Source organism: Lampetra fluviatilis, chromosome 17, assembly GCF_964198595.1.
Source record: "Lampetra fluviatilis chromosome 17, kcLamFluv1.1, whole genome shotgun sequence".
In the NCBI taxonomy this organism is placed as follows: domain Eukaryota; kingdom Metazoa; phylum Chordata; class Hyperoartia; order Petromyzontiformes; family Petromyzontidae; genus Lampetra; species Lampetra fluviatilis.
The window spans coordinates 1,543,724-1,564,276 of record NC_136291.1 but is presented as its reverse complement, the minus strand read 5'-3'; the positions used below and the strand labels follow the sequence as shown (position 1 = coordinate 1,564,276).

Here is a 20,553-nt window from a genome sequence, read left to right as displayed (position 1 = left end):
AAGGAAAGGGGTTAGAGGGTTAGAGAGAGATAGGCACGCACGCATCTAGAGCAGAGTGAGAGAGGGCGAGAGAGTTGCAGAGTGAGCTCCACATGACGCTAGACACTGAACCAGACACGACGCGGGCGAAGTAGGAGAGGGGGAACGAGGGGGGGAGGGGAACGAGGGGGGGGAGAAGAACGAGGGGGGGAGAAGAACGAGGGGGAGAGGGAAACGAGGGAGGTGAGAGGGGAACGAGGTGGGAGGAGAACGAGGGGGGGAGGGGAACGAGGGGGAGAGGGGAACGAGGGGGGGAGAGGGGAACGAGGGGGGGAGAGGGGAACGAGGGGGGGAGGAGAACGAGGGGGGGGGGGAGAAGAACGAGGGGGAGAGGGGAACGAGGGGGGGGGAGAGGGGAACGAGGGGGGGAGAGGGAAACGAGGGGGGGGGGAGAGGGGAACGAGGGGGGGGGGAGAGGGGAACGAGGGGGGGGGGAGAGGGGAACGAGGGGGGGGGAACGAGGGGGGGGGAACGAGGGGGGGGGGGGGAACGAAGGGGGAGGGGAAGGAGGGGGGAGGGGAACGAGGGGGGGAACGAGGGGGGGAACGAGGGGGGGGCGAGGGGGGGGGCGAGGGGGGGGGACGAGGGGACGAGAGGAACGAGGGTACAAGGGGGGGGGAGAAGGGAACGAGGGGGGGCACGAAGTGGGGGGGGGGGAGACTGCTCTCTCTCTCCCGTTCTCTTTCACCCCACCCCCCCCCCCCCGCTTAAAAATTACAGCGATTGTTGCACAGAAGACAAGCCATGCGTGGTAGGGTGATTGTGGTGTGTGTGTGGTAGTGTGGTAGTGTGGGGTGTGTGTGTGGCTGTGTGTGTGTGTGGTAGTGTGGTGTGTGTGTGGTAGTGTGGTGTGTGTGTGGTAGTGTGGTAGTGTGGTGTGGTAGTGTGGTGTGTGTGTAGTGTGGTGTGTGTGGTAGTGTGGTTGTGGTGTGTGTTAGTGTGGTGTGTGTGTGGTGGTGTGTGGTAGTGTGCTTGTGGTGTGTGTGTGGAAGTGTGGTGTGTGTGTAGTGTGGTGTGTGTGGTAGTGTGGTTGTGGTGTGTGTGTTAGTGTGGTGTGTGTGTGGTGGTGTGTGGTAGTGTGGTTGTGGTGTGTGTGTGGTAGTGTGGTGTGTGTGTGTGGTAGTGTGGTGTGTGTGTGGTAGTGTGTGTGTGGTAGTGTGGTGTGTGTGTGGTAGTGTGGTGTGTGTGTGGTAGTGTGGTAGTGTGTGGTAGTGTGGTTGTGGTGTGTGTGGTAGTGTGTGTGGTAGTGTGGTTGTGGTGTGTGGTAGTGTGGCGTGTGTGTGGTAGTGTGGTGTGTGTGTGTGTGGTAGTGTGGTTGTGGTGTGTGTGGTAGTGTGTGTGGTAGTGTGGTTGTGGTGTGTGTGGTAGCGTGGTGTGTGTGTGTGGTAGTGTGGTGTGTGTGTGGTAGTGTGTGTGTGGTAGTGTGGTGTGTGTGTGGTAGTGTGGTGTGTGTGTGGTAGTGTGGTAGTGTGTGGTAGTGTGATTGTGGTGTGTGGTAGTGTGGTTGTGGTAGTGTGGTTGTGGTGTGTGGTAGTGTGGTGTGTGTGGTAGTGTGGTGTGTGTGTTAGTGTGGTGTGTGGTGTGTGTGGTAGTGTGGTGTGTGTGTGGAAGTGTGGTTGTGGTGTTTGTGGTAGTGTGGTTGTGGTGTGTGTGGTAGTGTGGTGTGTGTGTGGTAGTGTGGTGTGTGTGTGGTAGTGTGGTGTGTGTGTATGTGGTAATGTGGTTGTGGTGTGTGTGGTAGTGTGTGTGGTAGTGTGATTGTGGAGTGTGTGGTAGTGTGGTTGTGGTGTGTGTGGTAGTGTGGTGTGTGTGTGTGGTAGTGTGATTGTGGTGTGTGTGTGGTAGTGTGGTTGTGGTGTGTGTGGTAGTGTGGTTGTGGTGTGTGTGGTAGTGTGGTTGTGGTGTGTGGTAGTGTGGTGTGTGTGTGTGTGGTAGTGTGGTGTGTGTGTGGTAGTGTGGTGTGTGTTGTAGTGTGGTGTGTGTGTGGTAGTGTGGTGTGTGTGTGGTAGTGTGGTGTGTGTGGTAATGTGGTTGTGGTGTGTGTGGTAGTGTGATTGTGGTGTGTGGTAGTGTGGTTGTGGTGTGTGTGGTAGTGTGGTGTGTGTTGTAGTGTGGTGTGTGTGTGGTAGTGTGGTGTGTGTGTGGTAGTGTGGTGTGTGTGTGGTAGTGTGGTTGTGGTGTGTGTGGTAGTGTGGTTGTGGTGTGTTGTAGTGTGGTGTGTGTGTGCGGTAATGTGATTGTGGTGTGTGTGGTAGTGTGGTGTGTGTGTGCGGTAGTGTGGTTGTGGTGTGTGTGGTAGTGTGGTGGTGTGTGTGGTAGTATGGTGTGTGTGTGGTAGTGTGGTTGTGGTGTGTGTGGTAGTGTGGTTGTGGTGTGTGTGTTAGTGTGGTGTGTGTGTGTGGTAGTGTTGTGTGTGTGTGGCTGTGTATCTGTGTAACGTCCCGGCCTGCATAGGCGCTCGCTAACAGCACTCGCCCCAAAAGTCTGCGACGGCTATACGGGGGATCTTTGTCCGTGTGTGTGTCTGTCTGCTGTGTGTGTCTGTGTGTATGCGTAATGCACGTCCAATGCCCCATACATCGCATCCATCACACCTCCACCCAGCAAGCCAACCACCCCACTTGACTATCGCCGTGTCTCGTAGTGTCCTTACCTCTTTAGCAGCAGCAGCAGCAACAAGAACAACATCAAGAACAAAACTTCGGTGAGAGAGACACACACACAGACACAGACAGAGAGACACACACAGAGAGAGAGAGAGGCGGACAGACAGATCCACTTCTCGTCGGGCGAAGCGCAAACACGGGGGCGTTATGAGTAGCGGAAGGCGCAGGAGACGGAGATAGCGTTTAATGAATAATGAAATGCGCACATATGATTGACTCACAGAGCGCGGCGCGGGCGACGGGACGCGAGGGGGTGGGTTAGGGGGTGGTTGAGTGGAGGGGGTCGCCAGGGATGTGATCCCCACTACCCCCACCACCCGACTCGCACCCCACGTTCACACTACCCTCCCCTTTCGCTGAGACCGATAACCCCCCCGCCGCCCGCCCCCGCACCCCCGGCATCAACGGGGTGCTGAGAGTAGCGCACGGGGCGACAGCGCTCGACTTCGCGGGGCGAATCGACGGCGGCGGTGGTTTGTTGACAATCAGCGTAGCTGCGTGCTCCCCCCACCCCCCCTGCGTCGTCTGCGAAATGAGCTCTTCCATTAAATTCTTTTGTCTTTGAAGCCAACAATGAGCAACGGGAGGGGTGGAGCATGTCCGGAACTGGATATCTCCCGCGTCCCGAGATGGTAATGATGATAGTGCTGCTGATGCTGATCATGATGACGGTGCTGCTGCTGATGATGGCGCTGATGATGATGGTGGTGGTGCTGATGGTGGTGGTGGTGGTGGTGCTGATGATGATGATGGTGCGTGGCCGATCCGGCCCAAAGACCGACAGAGCGTCCAGTCCGCGTGGTTTGTCGTTGCGCCTTTGGTATTTGTTCGACTGGGAGAGTAAAAAGTTCGTACAAAGTGTGTTGGTGATGTTAGAAGGCACAATGCTTGTTGTGTTCATGATGATGATGTTGTTGTTGATGTTGCTACAGTGGTGTTGTATGTAATGCGCGCTTCCGTCAAGATGCCCTGAAGAAGGGTCGTTTCCCTAAACGTCGGCAGTGTTCTTGACGAACTTGTGGCGGAGCTTACGTTACGTTACGTTAAATGTAAGTTGCTGATGTTCCCGCTGTTGCTGCTGCCGTGGTGGTAGCAGCAGTGTCGATCCACTGCTGGAGGAAGACCCCCTACACCCCCCCCCCTCTACCGACCATGCCGAGTGGGCATCGTGAGAGTTGTTGGTAGAACATACTTCACCATACTTCACCATACTTCACCATACTTCACCGCGCTGGTTCCGTTGACGGGAGCGAGTTAACCCCCCCCCCGCGACCCACCCCTCCCCCCTCGCCCCCCCCCCCCCACGCCCTGCCCCCCTCCCCCATCCCATTACCCAGTCTGGTACTAAAGTCCTAGGGCAAGTGTTGTTAGCGAGCACCTATTAAGCTCCATTCAAAGCTCACCCGGTTGAGTGTATGTATGTTTAACTTCTTTCGCACCGTACGTAGCCAACCGTGATCACAAATTCTCGTGAACGTGATTATCAGGTAAGGGGGATATGCGTGCTACTGTACTGTATTGGGTACTGTATTTAAGGCCGAGTCGACCTAAGGGAGGCGGCAATGACAAGTTCGGATCGTGACGCGCTCCGGATGCTGCTAACCCCGAGCGAGAATCGCCGGGGTTGAGGGCATGGCAGGGCTGTTGGGGAAAGTGCAGTTCGCGAGCAGATATTAAGATCTTCAGGTCGCACCAGGAGATGGTGTGGTCATCACCACGCCCGGCCGCCTTTGTCTTCCCACTGCAGATGCACAAGTCGTGTGTGTGTTTCATCACGTCACACATACATCTCCACGAGGGAGACAAAGGCGGCCGGGCGTGGTGCTGGCCCACCTACCCCCTCGTGTGCCGTGCCGGCCTTCATAAGTGCTCGCTAACAGCACTTGCTCCTACAACCTGTTAAGGCTACACGGGGGATCTTTGTACAGAAGCAACTAGCGCGCCGCGCTAAGAACCTGGCGACCCGGGTCCGATTCCCGTTCACGGACCCAACCCCACTGACGATTATGTGACCGGTCCTGAGCCTCCCCTAGGTCGACTCAGCCTTAAACGAATACCTGGTACGATGTGTAAACATCGCCACCTGGGAGGCAAAGGCGGCCGGGCGTGGTTTTGCCCACCCACCCCCTCGTGTGCCGTGCCGGCCTTCATAGGTGCTGCTCGCTCACATTACCCTCCCCAGCAGCCCGTTCAGTCTACACGGGGGGTGATCGCTGTACGTGTGGCTGTGTCGTGGCGATCACGCTGCGACCCAAGTTCGTGTCGAGACCACAGCGAGCGAGTCATCCGTTCAGAGCACCTGTAGGCAATGTTAACCTTGCGACGAATTGCACCGGGCAACACTCACATCTCCCGGGTTCTCTTCCCAATCGAATTCAGTTCGCGATGCTTTTAATAAACAAATGGATATAAAACATCGTTGTTTTGGTGATGCTGCAACTGCTGCCTTGGCAGTGGTACACAACCAACCACAACAACTCAACACTCGTGTCAATGGCAACACCAATGTCTGCGTGGCCTCGAATTGAGATATATTACCGAATAGACGACGTTTCGGGCAAATGGCCCTGCTTCATGGCTCGTAAAATGTCATCAGCAAAGTGAGGCCCAAATCGTCAAACGTCCAGCAACAAGCAGCACTCTCACAGTTGTTGCAGTAGAGAAGAGACGAGTGTAACGCGTGTGGTGAAGTGAACAAGTGGGCCATGGGGAGGGTGATTGATGATGATCGATGATGATGATGAGATTGATGATGGTAGTGGTAGCGATCATGATGATGATTACGATGATGAATTTAATTGAATGATAGAAGGTGTGCTGCTGCTGATGCTACTGCTGAATGATTTTAATTAGATCATGATGATGACTCTACTACTGATGATGATGAAGGCTCTGCTGATTATAATGTTGCTGCTGCAGCTGATGATGTTTACCGCTGCACCACCTACCCACGAACACTGGGTGGCGATGGTGGCTCTGCACGTGACCAGGTGGAGGGCTAGGGTTGGTGGATCACTCACAGATGGTGTGTGAAACTCCCTTTCCCGTGGGTAGGTGTCGAGGAGGAGGAGGTGCCATACCCTGGCTCGCCAGGAGGCGGCGGTATTGACGAATCTTCATCTGTATCTGCTTCTGTATGGGATTGAGTCTTGCCCCCTCGCTCGCTCGCTCACAGGCACGCGTGTGTCTTCTCCGGTTGCTCCGAATTCCTTCCATTCCTTCCACGTGTGTTGTATATACAACGCATGGCTGGACATCTGTGAGAAAAAATAACGAGTTTCAGAGCTCATCGGATTCCTCCAGTATAAATGAAAATTATGATTGTGATCAATGTGGCTGCCAACACCTTCATATATACATTTTGATAGAGGACCGCAGAGCTCGGCCAAGTATTGATATCGCGTCGGCTTCCCTACCACGTGGCTGGCTGCCTTCCAACTTCGTCCGTGGCACGGACGACCGTGCCCGCTAGTTACACATGGCACTCAACACACATGTAGCGCAGTACACACACGCAGCGCAGTACGCATATCATGTATTTTAATGTGGTCACACGGCTCGCGGGTACAGTGGCCACGGCGAGTGAGCGAGCGAGCGAGCGCCCAGACACGAATTTCGCAAGCGGATTGCCCCCCACCCACCCCCCAACCCTCCTAATCGAGTCTGATGGTTGCTCCACTCCGAACGAGCTGCGATCGATATCAGCAGGCGTCCGCATGACCTGCTGTTGCTATTATAATTATTATTATCACTTATTTACCCAGGAAGGCTTCAATGAGTTCTCAGATTCCCTTTTCCAGGTGGGGATGGGGAGGGGTAACGCCAGTTTTGTCGCAGTAAACTAGTTTTTATTTCGTCAGGTAAGGCCCACTTAGCTGCATAGCTCTAATCGTAAGCCACTTGGCCACAAATGATTGTTCAACGGAGTGGCTTTACCACCGTGTTGACACTTATGCAGCAGCCAATTACTCGAAACGCGTGGTGATGTTCATTCTGAATGCGGAGCGACAAACCGGAGGACCCGGGAAAAAATGCAAACTCCAAACACACAGCAGCAGCAGGCGTCATCGGGTTGCGGCTCAAACCCACGACCTCCTGTATACCAGGCGAGGGAGTTAACATCTCCTAGCCACCGAGATGATGATGAGAGTGAGAGAGACCCAAACTCCAAATATACAGCAGCAGCAGGCGTCATAGGGTTGCGGCTCGAACCCACGACCTCCTGTATACCAGGCGAGGGAGTTAACGTCTCCTAGCCACCGAGATGATGATGAGAGAGAGAGAGACCCAAACTCCAAATATACAGCAGCAGCAGGCGTCATAGGGTTGCGGCTCGAACCCACGACCTCCTGTATACCAGGCGAGGGAGTTAACATCTCCTAGCCGCCGCGGCGCCACTAGGTACCTACCGCACGGCCGTGTTTGTATCCCACGTGGCAGGAACTTCCTGGGCGGGGGGGGGGGGGTGACGGACGGGATTCGCTGCTATGCTCACCCTCTGCTGTTCGCGATGGAATCGAGGCGCGTTGCAGACGCGGGATCGGTGGTTGCGATACGGGGAGCCGTTACGCATTCACGGCGCAGAGTCGGTGGGTGGGTGGCGTCGCGATAATTATCAACATCGTCATCGTCAAAAGCGGCAGCATCAGTAGCAACATCATCAAGATCAGCAGCATCAACAATGGCAGAGCCTTAATCATCATCATTCAATTTAATTATTCGTTAGCATTTTAATTTTCTTCATCATAAATTGTCATCATCTCACTTTGAATCACCACGACCATTTAATTTCAGTTCATCGTAACAGTTGAATAATTATGAAGTCCTCTTCATAATCTAATATCATCATGATCGTCGTCAACAAACCATGAAAAAATTTAAATCCGATAATAACCCATTATTATCATTAATTCACCATTATCATCTCTCTCATCATCATTACTTTCATAATCATTAATGAATAGAAAAAAATCACCATCCAATATAAATGCATCGTCACAATCGACTGAAGCAACAGCATCATCACCATCAGCTGGTAATCACCGATAACAACCCGATAATAAAAAAAAAATGTATAATAAATGACCGTGACAGAATCAATTATCCTGCAGCGCTGAGCGACTGGGTTCAAGCCCCGGGTCTGTGACTTCCTCTCAAGGGACTCGTTCCTAATGGCCGCGTGTCGTAACCACTGATCCGGCTCCAAAGAGACGCTGCGGGGCTGACGGATGGATGGTAGCCCACGGCCACTGCACCGGCAACGCGATGGCATCTTAGCCCGGTGAGCACTTGGATTGGGGAGAAAGACGAAGATACACACACACACAGACACAGCTATAAAGATGAAGATACACACACACACAGACACAGCTATAAAGATGCACAGACCACCCACCCCACCACCACCCACCCACGGTGAAGCCCTTAACAGACTGTTGGGGCGCGTGATGTTAGCGAGCAGCACCTGTGAAGGTCTGCACGGTACACGAGGGAGTGGGTCGGCCAGCTCCACGCCCGACCGCCTTTGTCTCTCCAGTGACAGTGTTTACAAAATGCATTCCGGTGCTCATTTAAGGCTAAGTCGACCTAGGTGGAGGCCCAGGACCGGTTGAGATCATCGTCATTGGTGTTGGTCGTGAGCGGGAATCGGCCCAGCGTGCTAACCACTGCGCCACCGCTCCACACACACACACGTACACCCACACAGTCAATCCACTGCTGCTTAATAAAAAAAACTCATGAGCGCAGTGGTAGGATTCTTTCATATTGACCTCTTTAGCGAGGTAGTAGATCAAAATCACACAGGCGGAGGGGAGGGGAGGGAGGCGGGGGAGTGGTGGGGGAGTGGAGTGAAGGGAGATTCGCCATCCTCCTGTGAGAGAGAGGGGGGAGCGGTGGGGAGAGAGCGCCGCTCCCTGTCAGAGTGGACTGCGAAGCGAGCGGCACGAGACGCAATGAATGCGATTGCAGGAGAGATGTGGAGGAGTGAGAGTGTGTGTGTGTGTTTATACGGCACACATGGGGAGCGGTGGCGCAGCGGTTAGCGCACTGCGTTACGAACCCGGCCACCCGAGTTCGATTCGCGCTCACGGCCAACACCAATGACGATTATCTGAACCGGTCCTGGGCCTCCCTTAGGTCGACTCAGCCTCAAATGAGTACCTGGTGCGGTGTGTAAACATCGCCACTCGGGAGACAAAGGCGGCCGGGCATGGTGGTAGCCGTAGCGGCCTTCATATGTGCTCGCGAACAGCACTTGCCCCTGGAGTCTGTTAAGGCTACACGGGGGATCTTTGTCTTGTGCGGAGGGAGAGACGTGGCTGGGTTGTGATTCCACAAAATCATTATCCACTCCTGTGCCCCCCCCCCCACACCACCCCTCCCTCCCTGAGACCCCACGCGCACCTTGCTGCCCCCCACTCCGTGAGAACGCCCCGCTGCTGCGCGAGTAGCTGGGCGGGCGTGGGATGAGGCGTGGGGGGCACTTAGCGCATCTGTCAGCGTTGGGGGTCCTCCTCCTCCTCCTCTACCCGTAGCACGGGGCCCCTCACTGCTCCCTCCTCACCCCCCCCCCATCTCTCTTCTTGCTCCGTCTCCCCTCCACCTCCCTATCCCTCTGTGTTACACACCATCACCACCACCATCACCACCACCATCACCACCACCATCACCACCACCATCACCACCATCACCACCACCACTACCATCACCACCATCACCACCACCACCATCACCACCACCATCACCACCATCACCACCACCACTACCATCACCACCATCACCACCACCACCATCACCACTACCATCACCACCATCACCACCACCACTACCATCACCACCACCATCACCACCACCATCACCACCACCATCACCATCACCACCACCACCACCATCACCACCATCACCACCACCATCACCACCACCATCACCACCACCACCATCACCACCACCACCACCACCATCACCACCACCATCACCACCACCATCACCACCACCATCACCACCACCACTACCATCACCACCATCACCACCATCACCACCACCATCACCACCACCACTACCATCACCACCATCACCACCACCATCACCACCACCATCACCACCATCACCACCACCATCACCACCACCATCACCACCACCATCACCACCACCATCACCACCACCACTACCATCACCACCATCACCACCACCATCACCACCACCATCACCACCACCATCACCACCACCATCACCACCACCACCATCACCACAATCACCACCACAACCATCACCACCACCATCACCACCACAACCACCACCATCACCGATGTCTTCTTTGCCTCGTCTGTCCCTTACACCGGCTCCTCTTTACCTCTCCGTCCCATCTATAAACTATGAATATATTTTAAACTAAACCATTGTTTTTATTTTGCCAGTAAGACCCGCTGAGCCATGTAGCTACTTCTCAGTAGGGGTCGGCACGGTTTGGCTCAAACCACCAAACCGCGGTTTGAACCGAACCAAATCGGTTTGGTTTGGCTCTGTTTGAACTGGTTCGGTTTGGTTTGGGGCTACGAAAACCGACTCGGTTTGGCTTGGACAGGGTGGAACCGGCTCAAACTAGTTTGGTTCAAGCCAACTTAAGAGGTTTGGTTTAGCTTAGTTTGGTTTGGTTCTGGTTTGGTTTGGTTCAGTCGTCGCTGGTTTGGTTTGGATTGCTCAATTTGAAACCAGTTTGAGTCGGTTCAAACCGTGCCGACCCCTACTTCTCAGAGAGCGGCCCTGCCTATCACAAACTATAGCTCAACGAAGTGGCTTATCATGTGCGAATGTGCAGCAGCCAAATACTCTAAACGCGTGATGTTGATTCTAAACGTGGGGGTGGGGATAACCCCGGAGGACCCGGAGGAAAATCCACGCGACGACGGGGAGAGAGACAGAGAAAGACGCAAACTCCAAATACACAGTAGCAGGCGTCGTCAGGGTCGGGATCGAACCTACGACCTCCTGTATACCAGGCGAGGTAGTTAACATCTCACCACTCCCCCCCGTCTCTCTTTTGCCTTCTCTCATCGCGTTACCGGCGACTGGGAGCGCTCGGATCTCCGTCACAATGCGGACCCTGAACTTGAGCGCGGCGCGGGGGACCTCAAAGCGCACGCTGACAGATCCCGTGCGTGTGTGACCGTGCGTGTGTCACTGTGCGTGTGTGACCGTGCGTGTGTGACTGTGTGACCGTGCGTGTGTGACTGTGCGTGTGTGACCGTGCGTGTGTGACTGTGCGTGTGTGACTGTGTGACCGTGCGTGTGTGACTGTGTGACTGTGCGTGTGTGACTGTGCGTGTGTGACTGTGCGTGTGTGACCGTGCGTGTGTGACTGTGTGACCGTGCGTGTGTGACTGTGCGTGTGTGACTGTGTGACCATGCGTGTGTGACTGTGCGTGTGTGACTGTGCGTGTGTGACTGTGTGACCATGCGTGTGTGACTGTGCGTGTGTGACCATGCGTGTGTGACTGTGCGTGTGTGACTGTGCGTGTGTGACCGTGCGTGTGTGACTGTGTGACCGTGCGTGTGTGACTGTGCGTGTGTGACTGTGCGTGTGTGACCGTGCGTGTGTGACTGTGTGACCGTGCGTGTGTGACTGTGCGTGTGTGACCATGCGTGTGTGACTGTGCGTGTGTGACTGTGCGTGTGTGACTGTGTGACCGTGCGTGTGTGACTGTGCGTGTGTGACCGTGCGTGTGTGACTGTGTGACCGTGCGTGTGTGACTGTGCGTGTGTGACTGTGCGTGTGTGACCGTGCGTGTGTGACTGTGCGTGTGTGACCGTGCGTGTGTGACCGTGCGTGTGTGACCGTGCGTGTGTGACTGTGTGACCGTGCGTGTGTGACTGTGCGTGTGTGACTGTGCGTGTGTGACTGGGGAGCGGTGTTGTCGCTGTTAGCGCGCTGCGCTACGAACTTGGAGACCCAGGTTCGATTCCCGCTCACGGACCAACAACACCAGTGACGATTATCTGAACCGGTCCTGGGCCTCCACCTAGGTAGACTCAATCTCAAATGAGTACCTGGTGCGATGTGTAAACATCGCCACTAGGGAGACAAAGGCGGCCGGGCGTGATGTTGGCCACCCACCCACTAGTGGGCCGTCCTGGCCTGCTCGCTAACAGCACTTGCCCCAACAGTCTGTTAAGGCTACACGGGGGAGTGTGAACCACACACACACAGAACCACACACACACAGAACCACACACACAGAGAACCACACACACACAGAGAACTACACACACAAAGAACCACACACATACAGAACCACACAACAACAACCGCCATTCGCCACTAAGTGGCGGTGACGTCACCACGACGCTTGTGCCAGGCCATGTGCACCTTGAGGCCACGTGAAGTGTCGAACGCCTGCTGGCAGGAGGTCACGGGGCAGACCCAGGTGCCACGGGTCGACTGACCGAGATGACCGAGCGAGAACCACACACACAGAACCACACACACAGAACCATACACACACAGAACCACATACACAGAGAACCACACACACAGAAAATCACATACACAGAACCTCACATACATACAATCACACACACCGAATCACACACACAGAGCCACACACAGACAGAACCACTCACACACAGAACCACTCACACACAGAACCATACACACACAGAACCACACACACACAGAACCATACACACAGAGAACCACACACACAGAACCACAAACACACAAATACAAACAAATACAAAGACCACCTGTATAGCCTGAACAGACTGTAGGGGCAAGTGCTTTTCGCAAATAGCACCTATGGAGGCCGGCACGGCACACGAGCGGGTGGGTGGCGAACACCGCGCCCGGACACACAGAACCACACACACACACAACAACAACAACACACACACAACAACACACACACAACAACACACACACAACAACACACACACAACAACACACACACAACAACACACACACAACAACACACACACAACAACACACACACAACAACACACACACACAACAACACACACAACAACACACACACAACAACACACACACACAACAACACACACAACAACACACACACAACAACACACACACACAACAACAACACACACACAACACACACACACAGAACCACACACACACACAACAACAACACACACAACAACACACACACAACAACACACACACAACAACACACACACAACAACACACACACACAACAACACACACACAACAACACACACAACAACACACACACAACAACACACACACACAACAACACACACAACAACACACACACAACAACACACACACACAACAACAACACACACAACAACACACACACAACAACACACACACAACAACACACACACAACAACACACACACACAACAACACACACACAACAACACACACAACAACACACACACAACAACACACACACAACAACACACACACAACAACAACACACACACAACAACACACACAACAACACACACAACAACACACACAACAACACACACACAACAACACACACACAACAACACACACACAACAACACACACACACAACAACAACACACACAACAACACACACAACAACACACACAACAACACACACACAACAACACACACACAACAACACACACACAACAACACACACACACAACAACACACACAACAACAACACACACAACAACACACACACAACAACACACACACAACAACACACACACAACAACAACACACACACAACAACACACACGCGCAAAGCAGAGCCGGCGCTCTTCCTGACGGTCACACACGGGTCTCAGGTGACACGTCACGAGTCCCCCCCCCCCTGCACCCCCCCCTGCTCCCACCACCGTGCAGACCACCCCACGCGTTCTCCCTCCCACCCCTCCCCCCAGACTTACACCCCCCCCCTTCCCTTCTCCCCACACGTAAGTGTCTGAGTGTGTGGGTATGTGTGAGTGTGTTAGAGAGTGTCTGAGTGTTAGTGTGTTACAGATTGTCTGAGTGTGTGGGTGTGTGTGAGTGTGTTAGAGAGTGTCTGAGTGTTAGTGTGTTACAGAGTGTCTGAGTGTGTGGGTGTGTGTGAGTGTGTTAGAGAGTGTCTGAGTGTTAGTGTGTTACAGAGTGTCTGAGTGTGTGGGTGTGTGTGAGTGTGTTACAGAGTGTCTGAGTGTGTGGGTGTGTGTGAGTGTGTTAGAGAGTGTCTGAGTGTGAGTGTGTTACAGAGTGTCTGAGTGTGTGGGTGTGTGTGAGTGTGTTAGAGAGGAGTGTCTGAGTGTGTGGGTGTATGTGAGTGTGTAAGTGTATGAGTGTGTGGGTAGATATGAGTGTGTAAGAGAGTGGGGAGATGCAGCGTAGCGTTTAGCTCGCTGTGCTGCGAACGCGTCGACCCGAGTTCAATTCAGTGGCGAATATTTGCACCGGTAGCTGGGACTCCACTAGGTAGACTCAGCCTTAACTCCCGCTCTCGACGAATAAGAGTGACAAATATTTGGGCCGTCCCCGCACCCCCTATTAGCACGGTTTGCTACGTAAGGTGCGAAAGAAGTTCAACATACACACGCACGTTCCTGGGCCTCGTATAGGTCGACCCAGCATGAATGAATGAGTAGCCAGGTGCCATGTGTAAACATCAGCGGGCGTGGTGCTGGCCTTCGACCTCCCTCGTGCGCCGTGCAGGCCTTCATAGGGTGCTGCTCGCTAACGGCACTTGTCCCCAACAATCTGTTCGAGGCTATACGGGTGATCTTTGGCTTTGTGTTTATGAGCACACTGTCAACTGCAGGCCATCAATACCATTTACCGGCTGAGAAGGAGACATTGATTTATAACTTACGCTGCTCTTCCGAATATTGTTCGCTTATCGCGGCAACCACGCCGTATAAAGGAGCCGAGTGAGCGTGAAACGTGCACCAGCGTGTGTGAGATTGTTCATGTGTATGGGCGTGTGTGTGATGGGTGTGTATATGATGAGTGGGTGAGTGAACACATCGGTGTATGGTCATGTGTAACTGTGTGTGAGAGTGTTCACGTGTATGGGTGTGTGTATGATGGGTGAGTGAGTGAACACAGCGTCAGAGTGCACGTGAGTGTGAGGGGGCAGGCAGGGGGAGGGGGCAGAGGGAGGGGGGAGGTGGATGGGGCGGGGGGCAGTAGAGGGGGCAGGGGGAGGGAGCAGGCGTAGGGGACAGAGGGCAGGGGGGGGAGGGCGGTGGGGGAGGACAGGGGGAGGAGGGCAGGGGGGGGGAGGGCAGGGGGGAGGGCGGGGGGGGGAGGACGGGGGGGGGAGGGCGGGGGGGGGAGGGCGGGGGGGGAGGGCGAGGGGGAGGGCGGGGGGGGGGAGGACGGGGGGGGAGGGCGGGGGGGGGAGGGCAGGGGGGAGGGGCGGGCGGGGAGGAGGGCAGGGGGAGGAGGGCAGGGGGGAGGGCGGGGGGGGAGGGCAGGGGGGGGGGGGCAGGGGGGGCAGGGGGGGGAGGGCAGCTCGTCGCTAATTGCGCGCGGTGACATTTGGCGGCTGAGTCGCGGGATCGCGGCCGCGCGCCGCTGATGAACGACGGCGGCGGCGGCGGCGGATGCCATCGACACGCGCACGGACAAAGATGCCCCGTGTAGCCTCTCGGGGCAAGGGGCTGTGAACGAACGCCGAGCAGCGGATGGAGAAACTTCCCCAATGGGGACTGTCAATTGTCAGGGTTTCGTGGGGGCTGAGAGGGGAGGGGAGGGGGGCAATGTGGGCAGTGCCCCCCCCCCCCAATTCACCCCCCTGCCCCCCCCCCCCCTACTCTTCGATCCACCGCTGACCGTCGAACTCAACCACAGCGCCACCAGCTCCATCATCTCCATCGCCACAGTTACTTAAAACGCTGTCACGGTCACCACCCACGTCACCCCCCCCAACCCCCGTATAGCCTCAGCAGACTTTTGGGGAAAGTGCTGTTAGCGAGTAACGACCCATGTAGGCCGGCACAGGCAGACGAGGAGTGGGAGTAGGTGCCACCACCACGTCCGGCCGCCTTTGTCTCCCTCGGGCGATGTTTACACAGCTGGTGGTAGGTTAGTTACATTGGTAGGTGATTGGTTGAGTGGGTGATTGAGAGGCACAGGCAGTTGGAAGCGTGGTTGGTGAGTTGGGTGGTTAGTTGGTGAGTTGGGTGGCACATTGAGAGGCTAGACTGGACGACGTCGCACGTGGTTAGACCACGAGGGCCTCTTTTGAAAATTGTTTTCTGCTGACCAGATTTAAAATCGGCAGAGAGAGAGGCATTTGAAACGTTGCAGAACAATGCACCAGCGCAGCTTACACTATCTGATATTGGCCGGCGATCAAACGACCACATCTTTTTTTTACACAAAACAACACAGACAAACGGACAAGTGAATTTATTTAACTTCGTCAAATAAAAATCACGGGTGCGAGTGGGGGGGGGGGGCGGAGGGGAGCGGTGGCGCAGCGGTTAGCGCTCTGCGAACCCGGCCACCCGAGTTCGATTCCCGCTCACGGCCACCAACATCGGTGACGATTATCTCAACTCAGCCTCAAATGAGTACCTGGTGCGGTGTGTAAACATCGCCACTGGAGAGACAAAGGCGGCCGGGCGTGGTACTGGCCACCCACCCCCTTTGTGTGTCGTTCCGGCCTTCAAAGGTGCGTGGTAACAGCCCTTGCCCCAAACGTATGGTGAGGCTATTTTGGGGGGGATTTGTCTTTGTGTGCGTAGTTGTTTGGAGGGCGATTGCCTCCAAACAACCATGGGCAGAGGAGCGACGCTCACAACAACGAGCGGAGCGTCGGGCGGCTTAAACGCAGAGAGTTGGCATAGTAGAGGGCACAGGTGGTGCATCTGCCAGTCATCTCAGTCAACCCATGGCATCTACTGAGTGTTTCTGAGACCTCCTGCACCTAGCCTGGCACAGCAAGTGGCACAGGTGGTGCATCTGCCAGTCACCTCAGTCAACCCATGGCATCACTGAATCTGTTTCTGAGACCCCCTGCACCTAGCCTGGCACAGCAGGGGGCACAGGTGGTGAATCTGCCAATCATCTCAGTCAGTCAACTCATGGCACCTGCTGGGTCCGTCCCGTGACCTGCCAGCAGCGAGCCTTCGACACTTCACGCGGCCTCAAAGTGCACCTAGCCTGGCACAAGCGGCGTGGTTTCGTTACCGCCACTTAGTGGTGGGCGGCTGTTGTCGTCGTTGTTGTTGTTGTTGTTTGGGTGTTATGGACGCGGCGTTCGTAGCATGATTCTCGGATGCCTGCAACCTCGTTCATCCACTCGAGAGTCGGCGTCCCGCGAGCCGCGTTTCGCAATCTTGTGTCCGCGATGATAGCGCCTCTGTTGACTCGAGCGCTGTTTGCTAGCGATAGACAGACAGATGGAGTGGTGGGGAGGAGGAGAGTTGGGGGGGGGGGGGTCAATGGGGGGGCCTGGCGAGAGGGCGTTTTGGGGGTAGGGGCGATTGCCGGAAGGTGGATGGATGTATCGATCATAATCAAGCCCGAGCATCATGCACACATTCGTTCGTGGAAAACCAAATTCGTATTCGAGTATGACCGGGGAGGTGAAGTATGGTCAAACATCTCCCCCCCACCTCAAACCACGAAGCGCACGGCTTTGCGGGAGCGAGGTGGGGGTGGTGCCCTCGTCGAGCCGGAGATTGACGCAGCAGTCGCCGCTGGAGGTGTCCAGGGCTTGAATGCATCGCCGCATTATGCCTGAGCAGCCGTGTCCGTGGCGAATTCGGCCAAATTATGTCATTAATTAGGAGGTACACCGACCGTCATCTTTTTAGACGCAGCGAGATGATCGCCGCGGTGGCTAGGGGATGTTAACTACATCGCCTGGTATACAGGAGGTCGTAGGTTCGAACCCGACCCCTTGACGCGTCTGCTCTATATTTGGAGTTTGCGTGTCTCTCTCTCATCATCATCACGGTGATTCGGATATGTTAACTACCTCGCCTGGTGTACAGAAGGTCGTGGGTTCGATCCCGACCCCTGACGCCTGCTCTATATTTGGAGTTTGCGTGTCTCTCTCTCATCATCATCACGGTGATTCGGATATGTCAACTACCTCGCCTGGTATACAGGAGGTTATGGGTTCGAACCCGACCCCTGGACGCCTGCTCTATATTTGGAGTTTGCGTGTCTCTCTCTCATCATCATCACGGTGATTCGGATATGTCAACTACCTCGCCTGGTATACAGGAGGTCGTGGGTTCAATCCCGACCCCTGGACGCCTGCTCTATATTTTGAGTTTGCGTGTCTCCCTCTCTCTCTGCGTGGTCGCGTGGATTTTTCTCTGGGTCCTCCGGGTTTCCCCTCCACATGTATAATCAACATCGCGCGTTTAGAGTATTTGGTTGCTGTACAATGTCCCATGATGATGATAAGCCACTTCGTTGAGCTATCATTTGTGGCCAGGTCGCTTCTGAAAATAACTGCTACATAGCAGTTCAGCGGGCCTCCACCTGGTAAAATAAAAATTTAAAAAAATAGCTTAGTTAGGGTGTTAATCCCGCGGCTTAATTTTCTACGATGAATATGTCCCCGCGTCGCTGAACGACTCGGGGCGTCGGTGGCACCAACTGGTATGAGCCACAGCCCATATGGATACTGGATGTGGTGTGCCGGCTATGGCCACAGCGGACATCACCGATAAATGAGTGGAGGCGGCCAATTTCTCGGTGCTGTCCACCCCAACATTGATATTGTATCGATGTTCACCAGAGGGTGTGAATTGAACGTTCGTTTATTTGTTTTGTTTTCATACAAATTTAGGATTCTCGCAAAGCAGACGGCGTGTAGTGTTATAATTGAATTTGTTTAGAAAATAAAAATTTCCACTCGTAACGCACCAACGCTCGCCGCATCCGCAGCAGTGAGCCGCGGATGCCAAATTACCACAACTCCCCCCACCCCGAGCTCTGCGTGCGTGCGTGCGTGCGAGGGGGCAACACTCTATCCCCATACAGGTGGAACTCGTTGGAGTCCACATTTGCTGCACCGCGTTCTCCCGGTGAGCCAGAGGGTAGCGAGCAACTGTTTGACGCACACCGCCGACGACGATGGGAGTCTCTCAACATCCGTGTGTGATCCACCAACCCTCGCTACTGCATCCACGCACAGTGCTGGAGCGCAACTGTCAGCGGGGTCACCGCCATCGCCACCACCACCACCATCGCCACCACTGCCACCACCACCATCGCCACCACCATCATCGCCACCACCACCATCGCCACCACTACCACCACCATCATCGCCACCACCACTGCCACCACCATCGCCACTACCATCACCGCCACTGCCACCATCGCCACCACTGCCACCACCACCATCGCCACCACCACCATCACTGCCACCACCGCCACCACCATCATCGCCACCATCACCACCATTACCACCACTGCAACTACCACCACCACTTCCACCACCGCCACTACCACCACCACCACCGCCACTACCACCGCCACTACCACTACCACCACCACTACCACCGCCACTACCACCGCAACTACCACCACCCCCACTACCACTACCACCACCACTACCACCACCACTACCACGCCACTACCACCACCACCACTACCGCCACTACCACTACCGCCACTACCACTACCCACCACCACCACCACTACCACCACCACTACCACGACCACCACCACTACCACCACCGCCAATACCACTACCACCACCACTACCACCACCGCTACTACCACTACCACCACCACTACCACTGTCACTACCACTGTCACTACCACCACCACTACCACCACCACCACTACCACCGCCACTACCACCGCCACTACCACTACCACCACCACGACCACCACCACCACCGCCCGGTTAAACGCGGCGAATTACCCCGCAGCTGTAACCAACCACCCGGCACGGGGCGCCACTGCCGGGACGACAACGACGCGAACCATCGACTTTGTGTCGGGCAGGTCGAGGGCGAATCCGCGGATATGGTGGAGGGGGCGGTTGGTGAGGAGTGGAGGGAGGGGGGAGGTCGGGGGGGGGGCGGTTGGTGAGGAGTGGAGGGAGGGGGGAGGTCGGGGGGGGGGCGGTTGGTGAGGAGTGTAGGGAGGGGGGAGGTTGGGGGGGGGGCGGTTGGTGAGGAGTGGAGGGAGGGGGAGGTCGGGGGTGGGGGAGGTCGGGCGAGGCGATTCCTCGGCCGGGGGGGGGAGGCGCGCGTGCGTTCTCTGTAGAGCCCACGGGGGGGTCTGCGCGCCAGCCGCGGCAGATCAGGGCGGGTGCCACCCGAAGGGGCTTTGGGAAGTGTCGCCTGAGCGCTACCCGTGGTGTGCATGTCCGCGCATGTCGCCGGCAACGCCGTGACATTGAACATGTCAGTTTAACGCGTGGACTTCCGCAACCAATATTATTCACGCCAAAAAAAAAGCTTTTTGGGTTAGATCGCGTGAGTATGAGTGTTGCGTCGTAACCCTCCACCACCCGACACAGCCTACAAGGTTTGCCACGTAAACAAAACGCGCAAATCAGTTACTCGTTCAGCCCACCGGTGTGTTGGAGAGTAAATCCACAACATTTACAATTTGAGTAGTACGACGTTTCGCTGGTAAATGCATCCAGAATTATACATTACACTACACTATATACTACACCATACACTATACTAGTAACTAATTGGCACATTATATTCTTGGTTCTTTCGGTAAAGTCACGTTGAAGGGAAATAATAAAATAATATAAATACTGTTTTATATTTATATTATTTTATTATTTCTGTTCTACGTGACTTTACCGAAAGAACCAATAATACGAATCCCTGCAGTCACGAAAGCTTTAAATCAAAATTTAATTGGCACATTGTTTACGTGAC

At 55.1% G+C, this 20,553-nt stretch overlaps 1 protein-coding gene across 1 annotated transcript in view; it reads right to left on the bottom strand.

The window, feature by feature from the left end:
• The window catches only part of LOC144936968 (uncharacterized), a 111,696-nt gene extending 108,855 nt beyond the window's left edge, over positions 1-2,841 (bottom strand). Inside the window, exon 1 of the mRNA XM_078864225.1 lies at positions 2,693-2,841. The gene's annotated coding sequence lies outside the window, so the exon portion shown is untranslated. The remainder of the gene's footprint in view (positions 1-2,692) is intronic.
• Between the last annotated feature and the right edge of the window lie 17,712 nt (positions 2,842-20,553).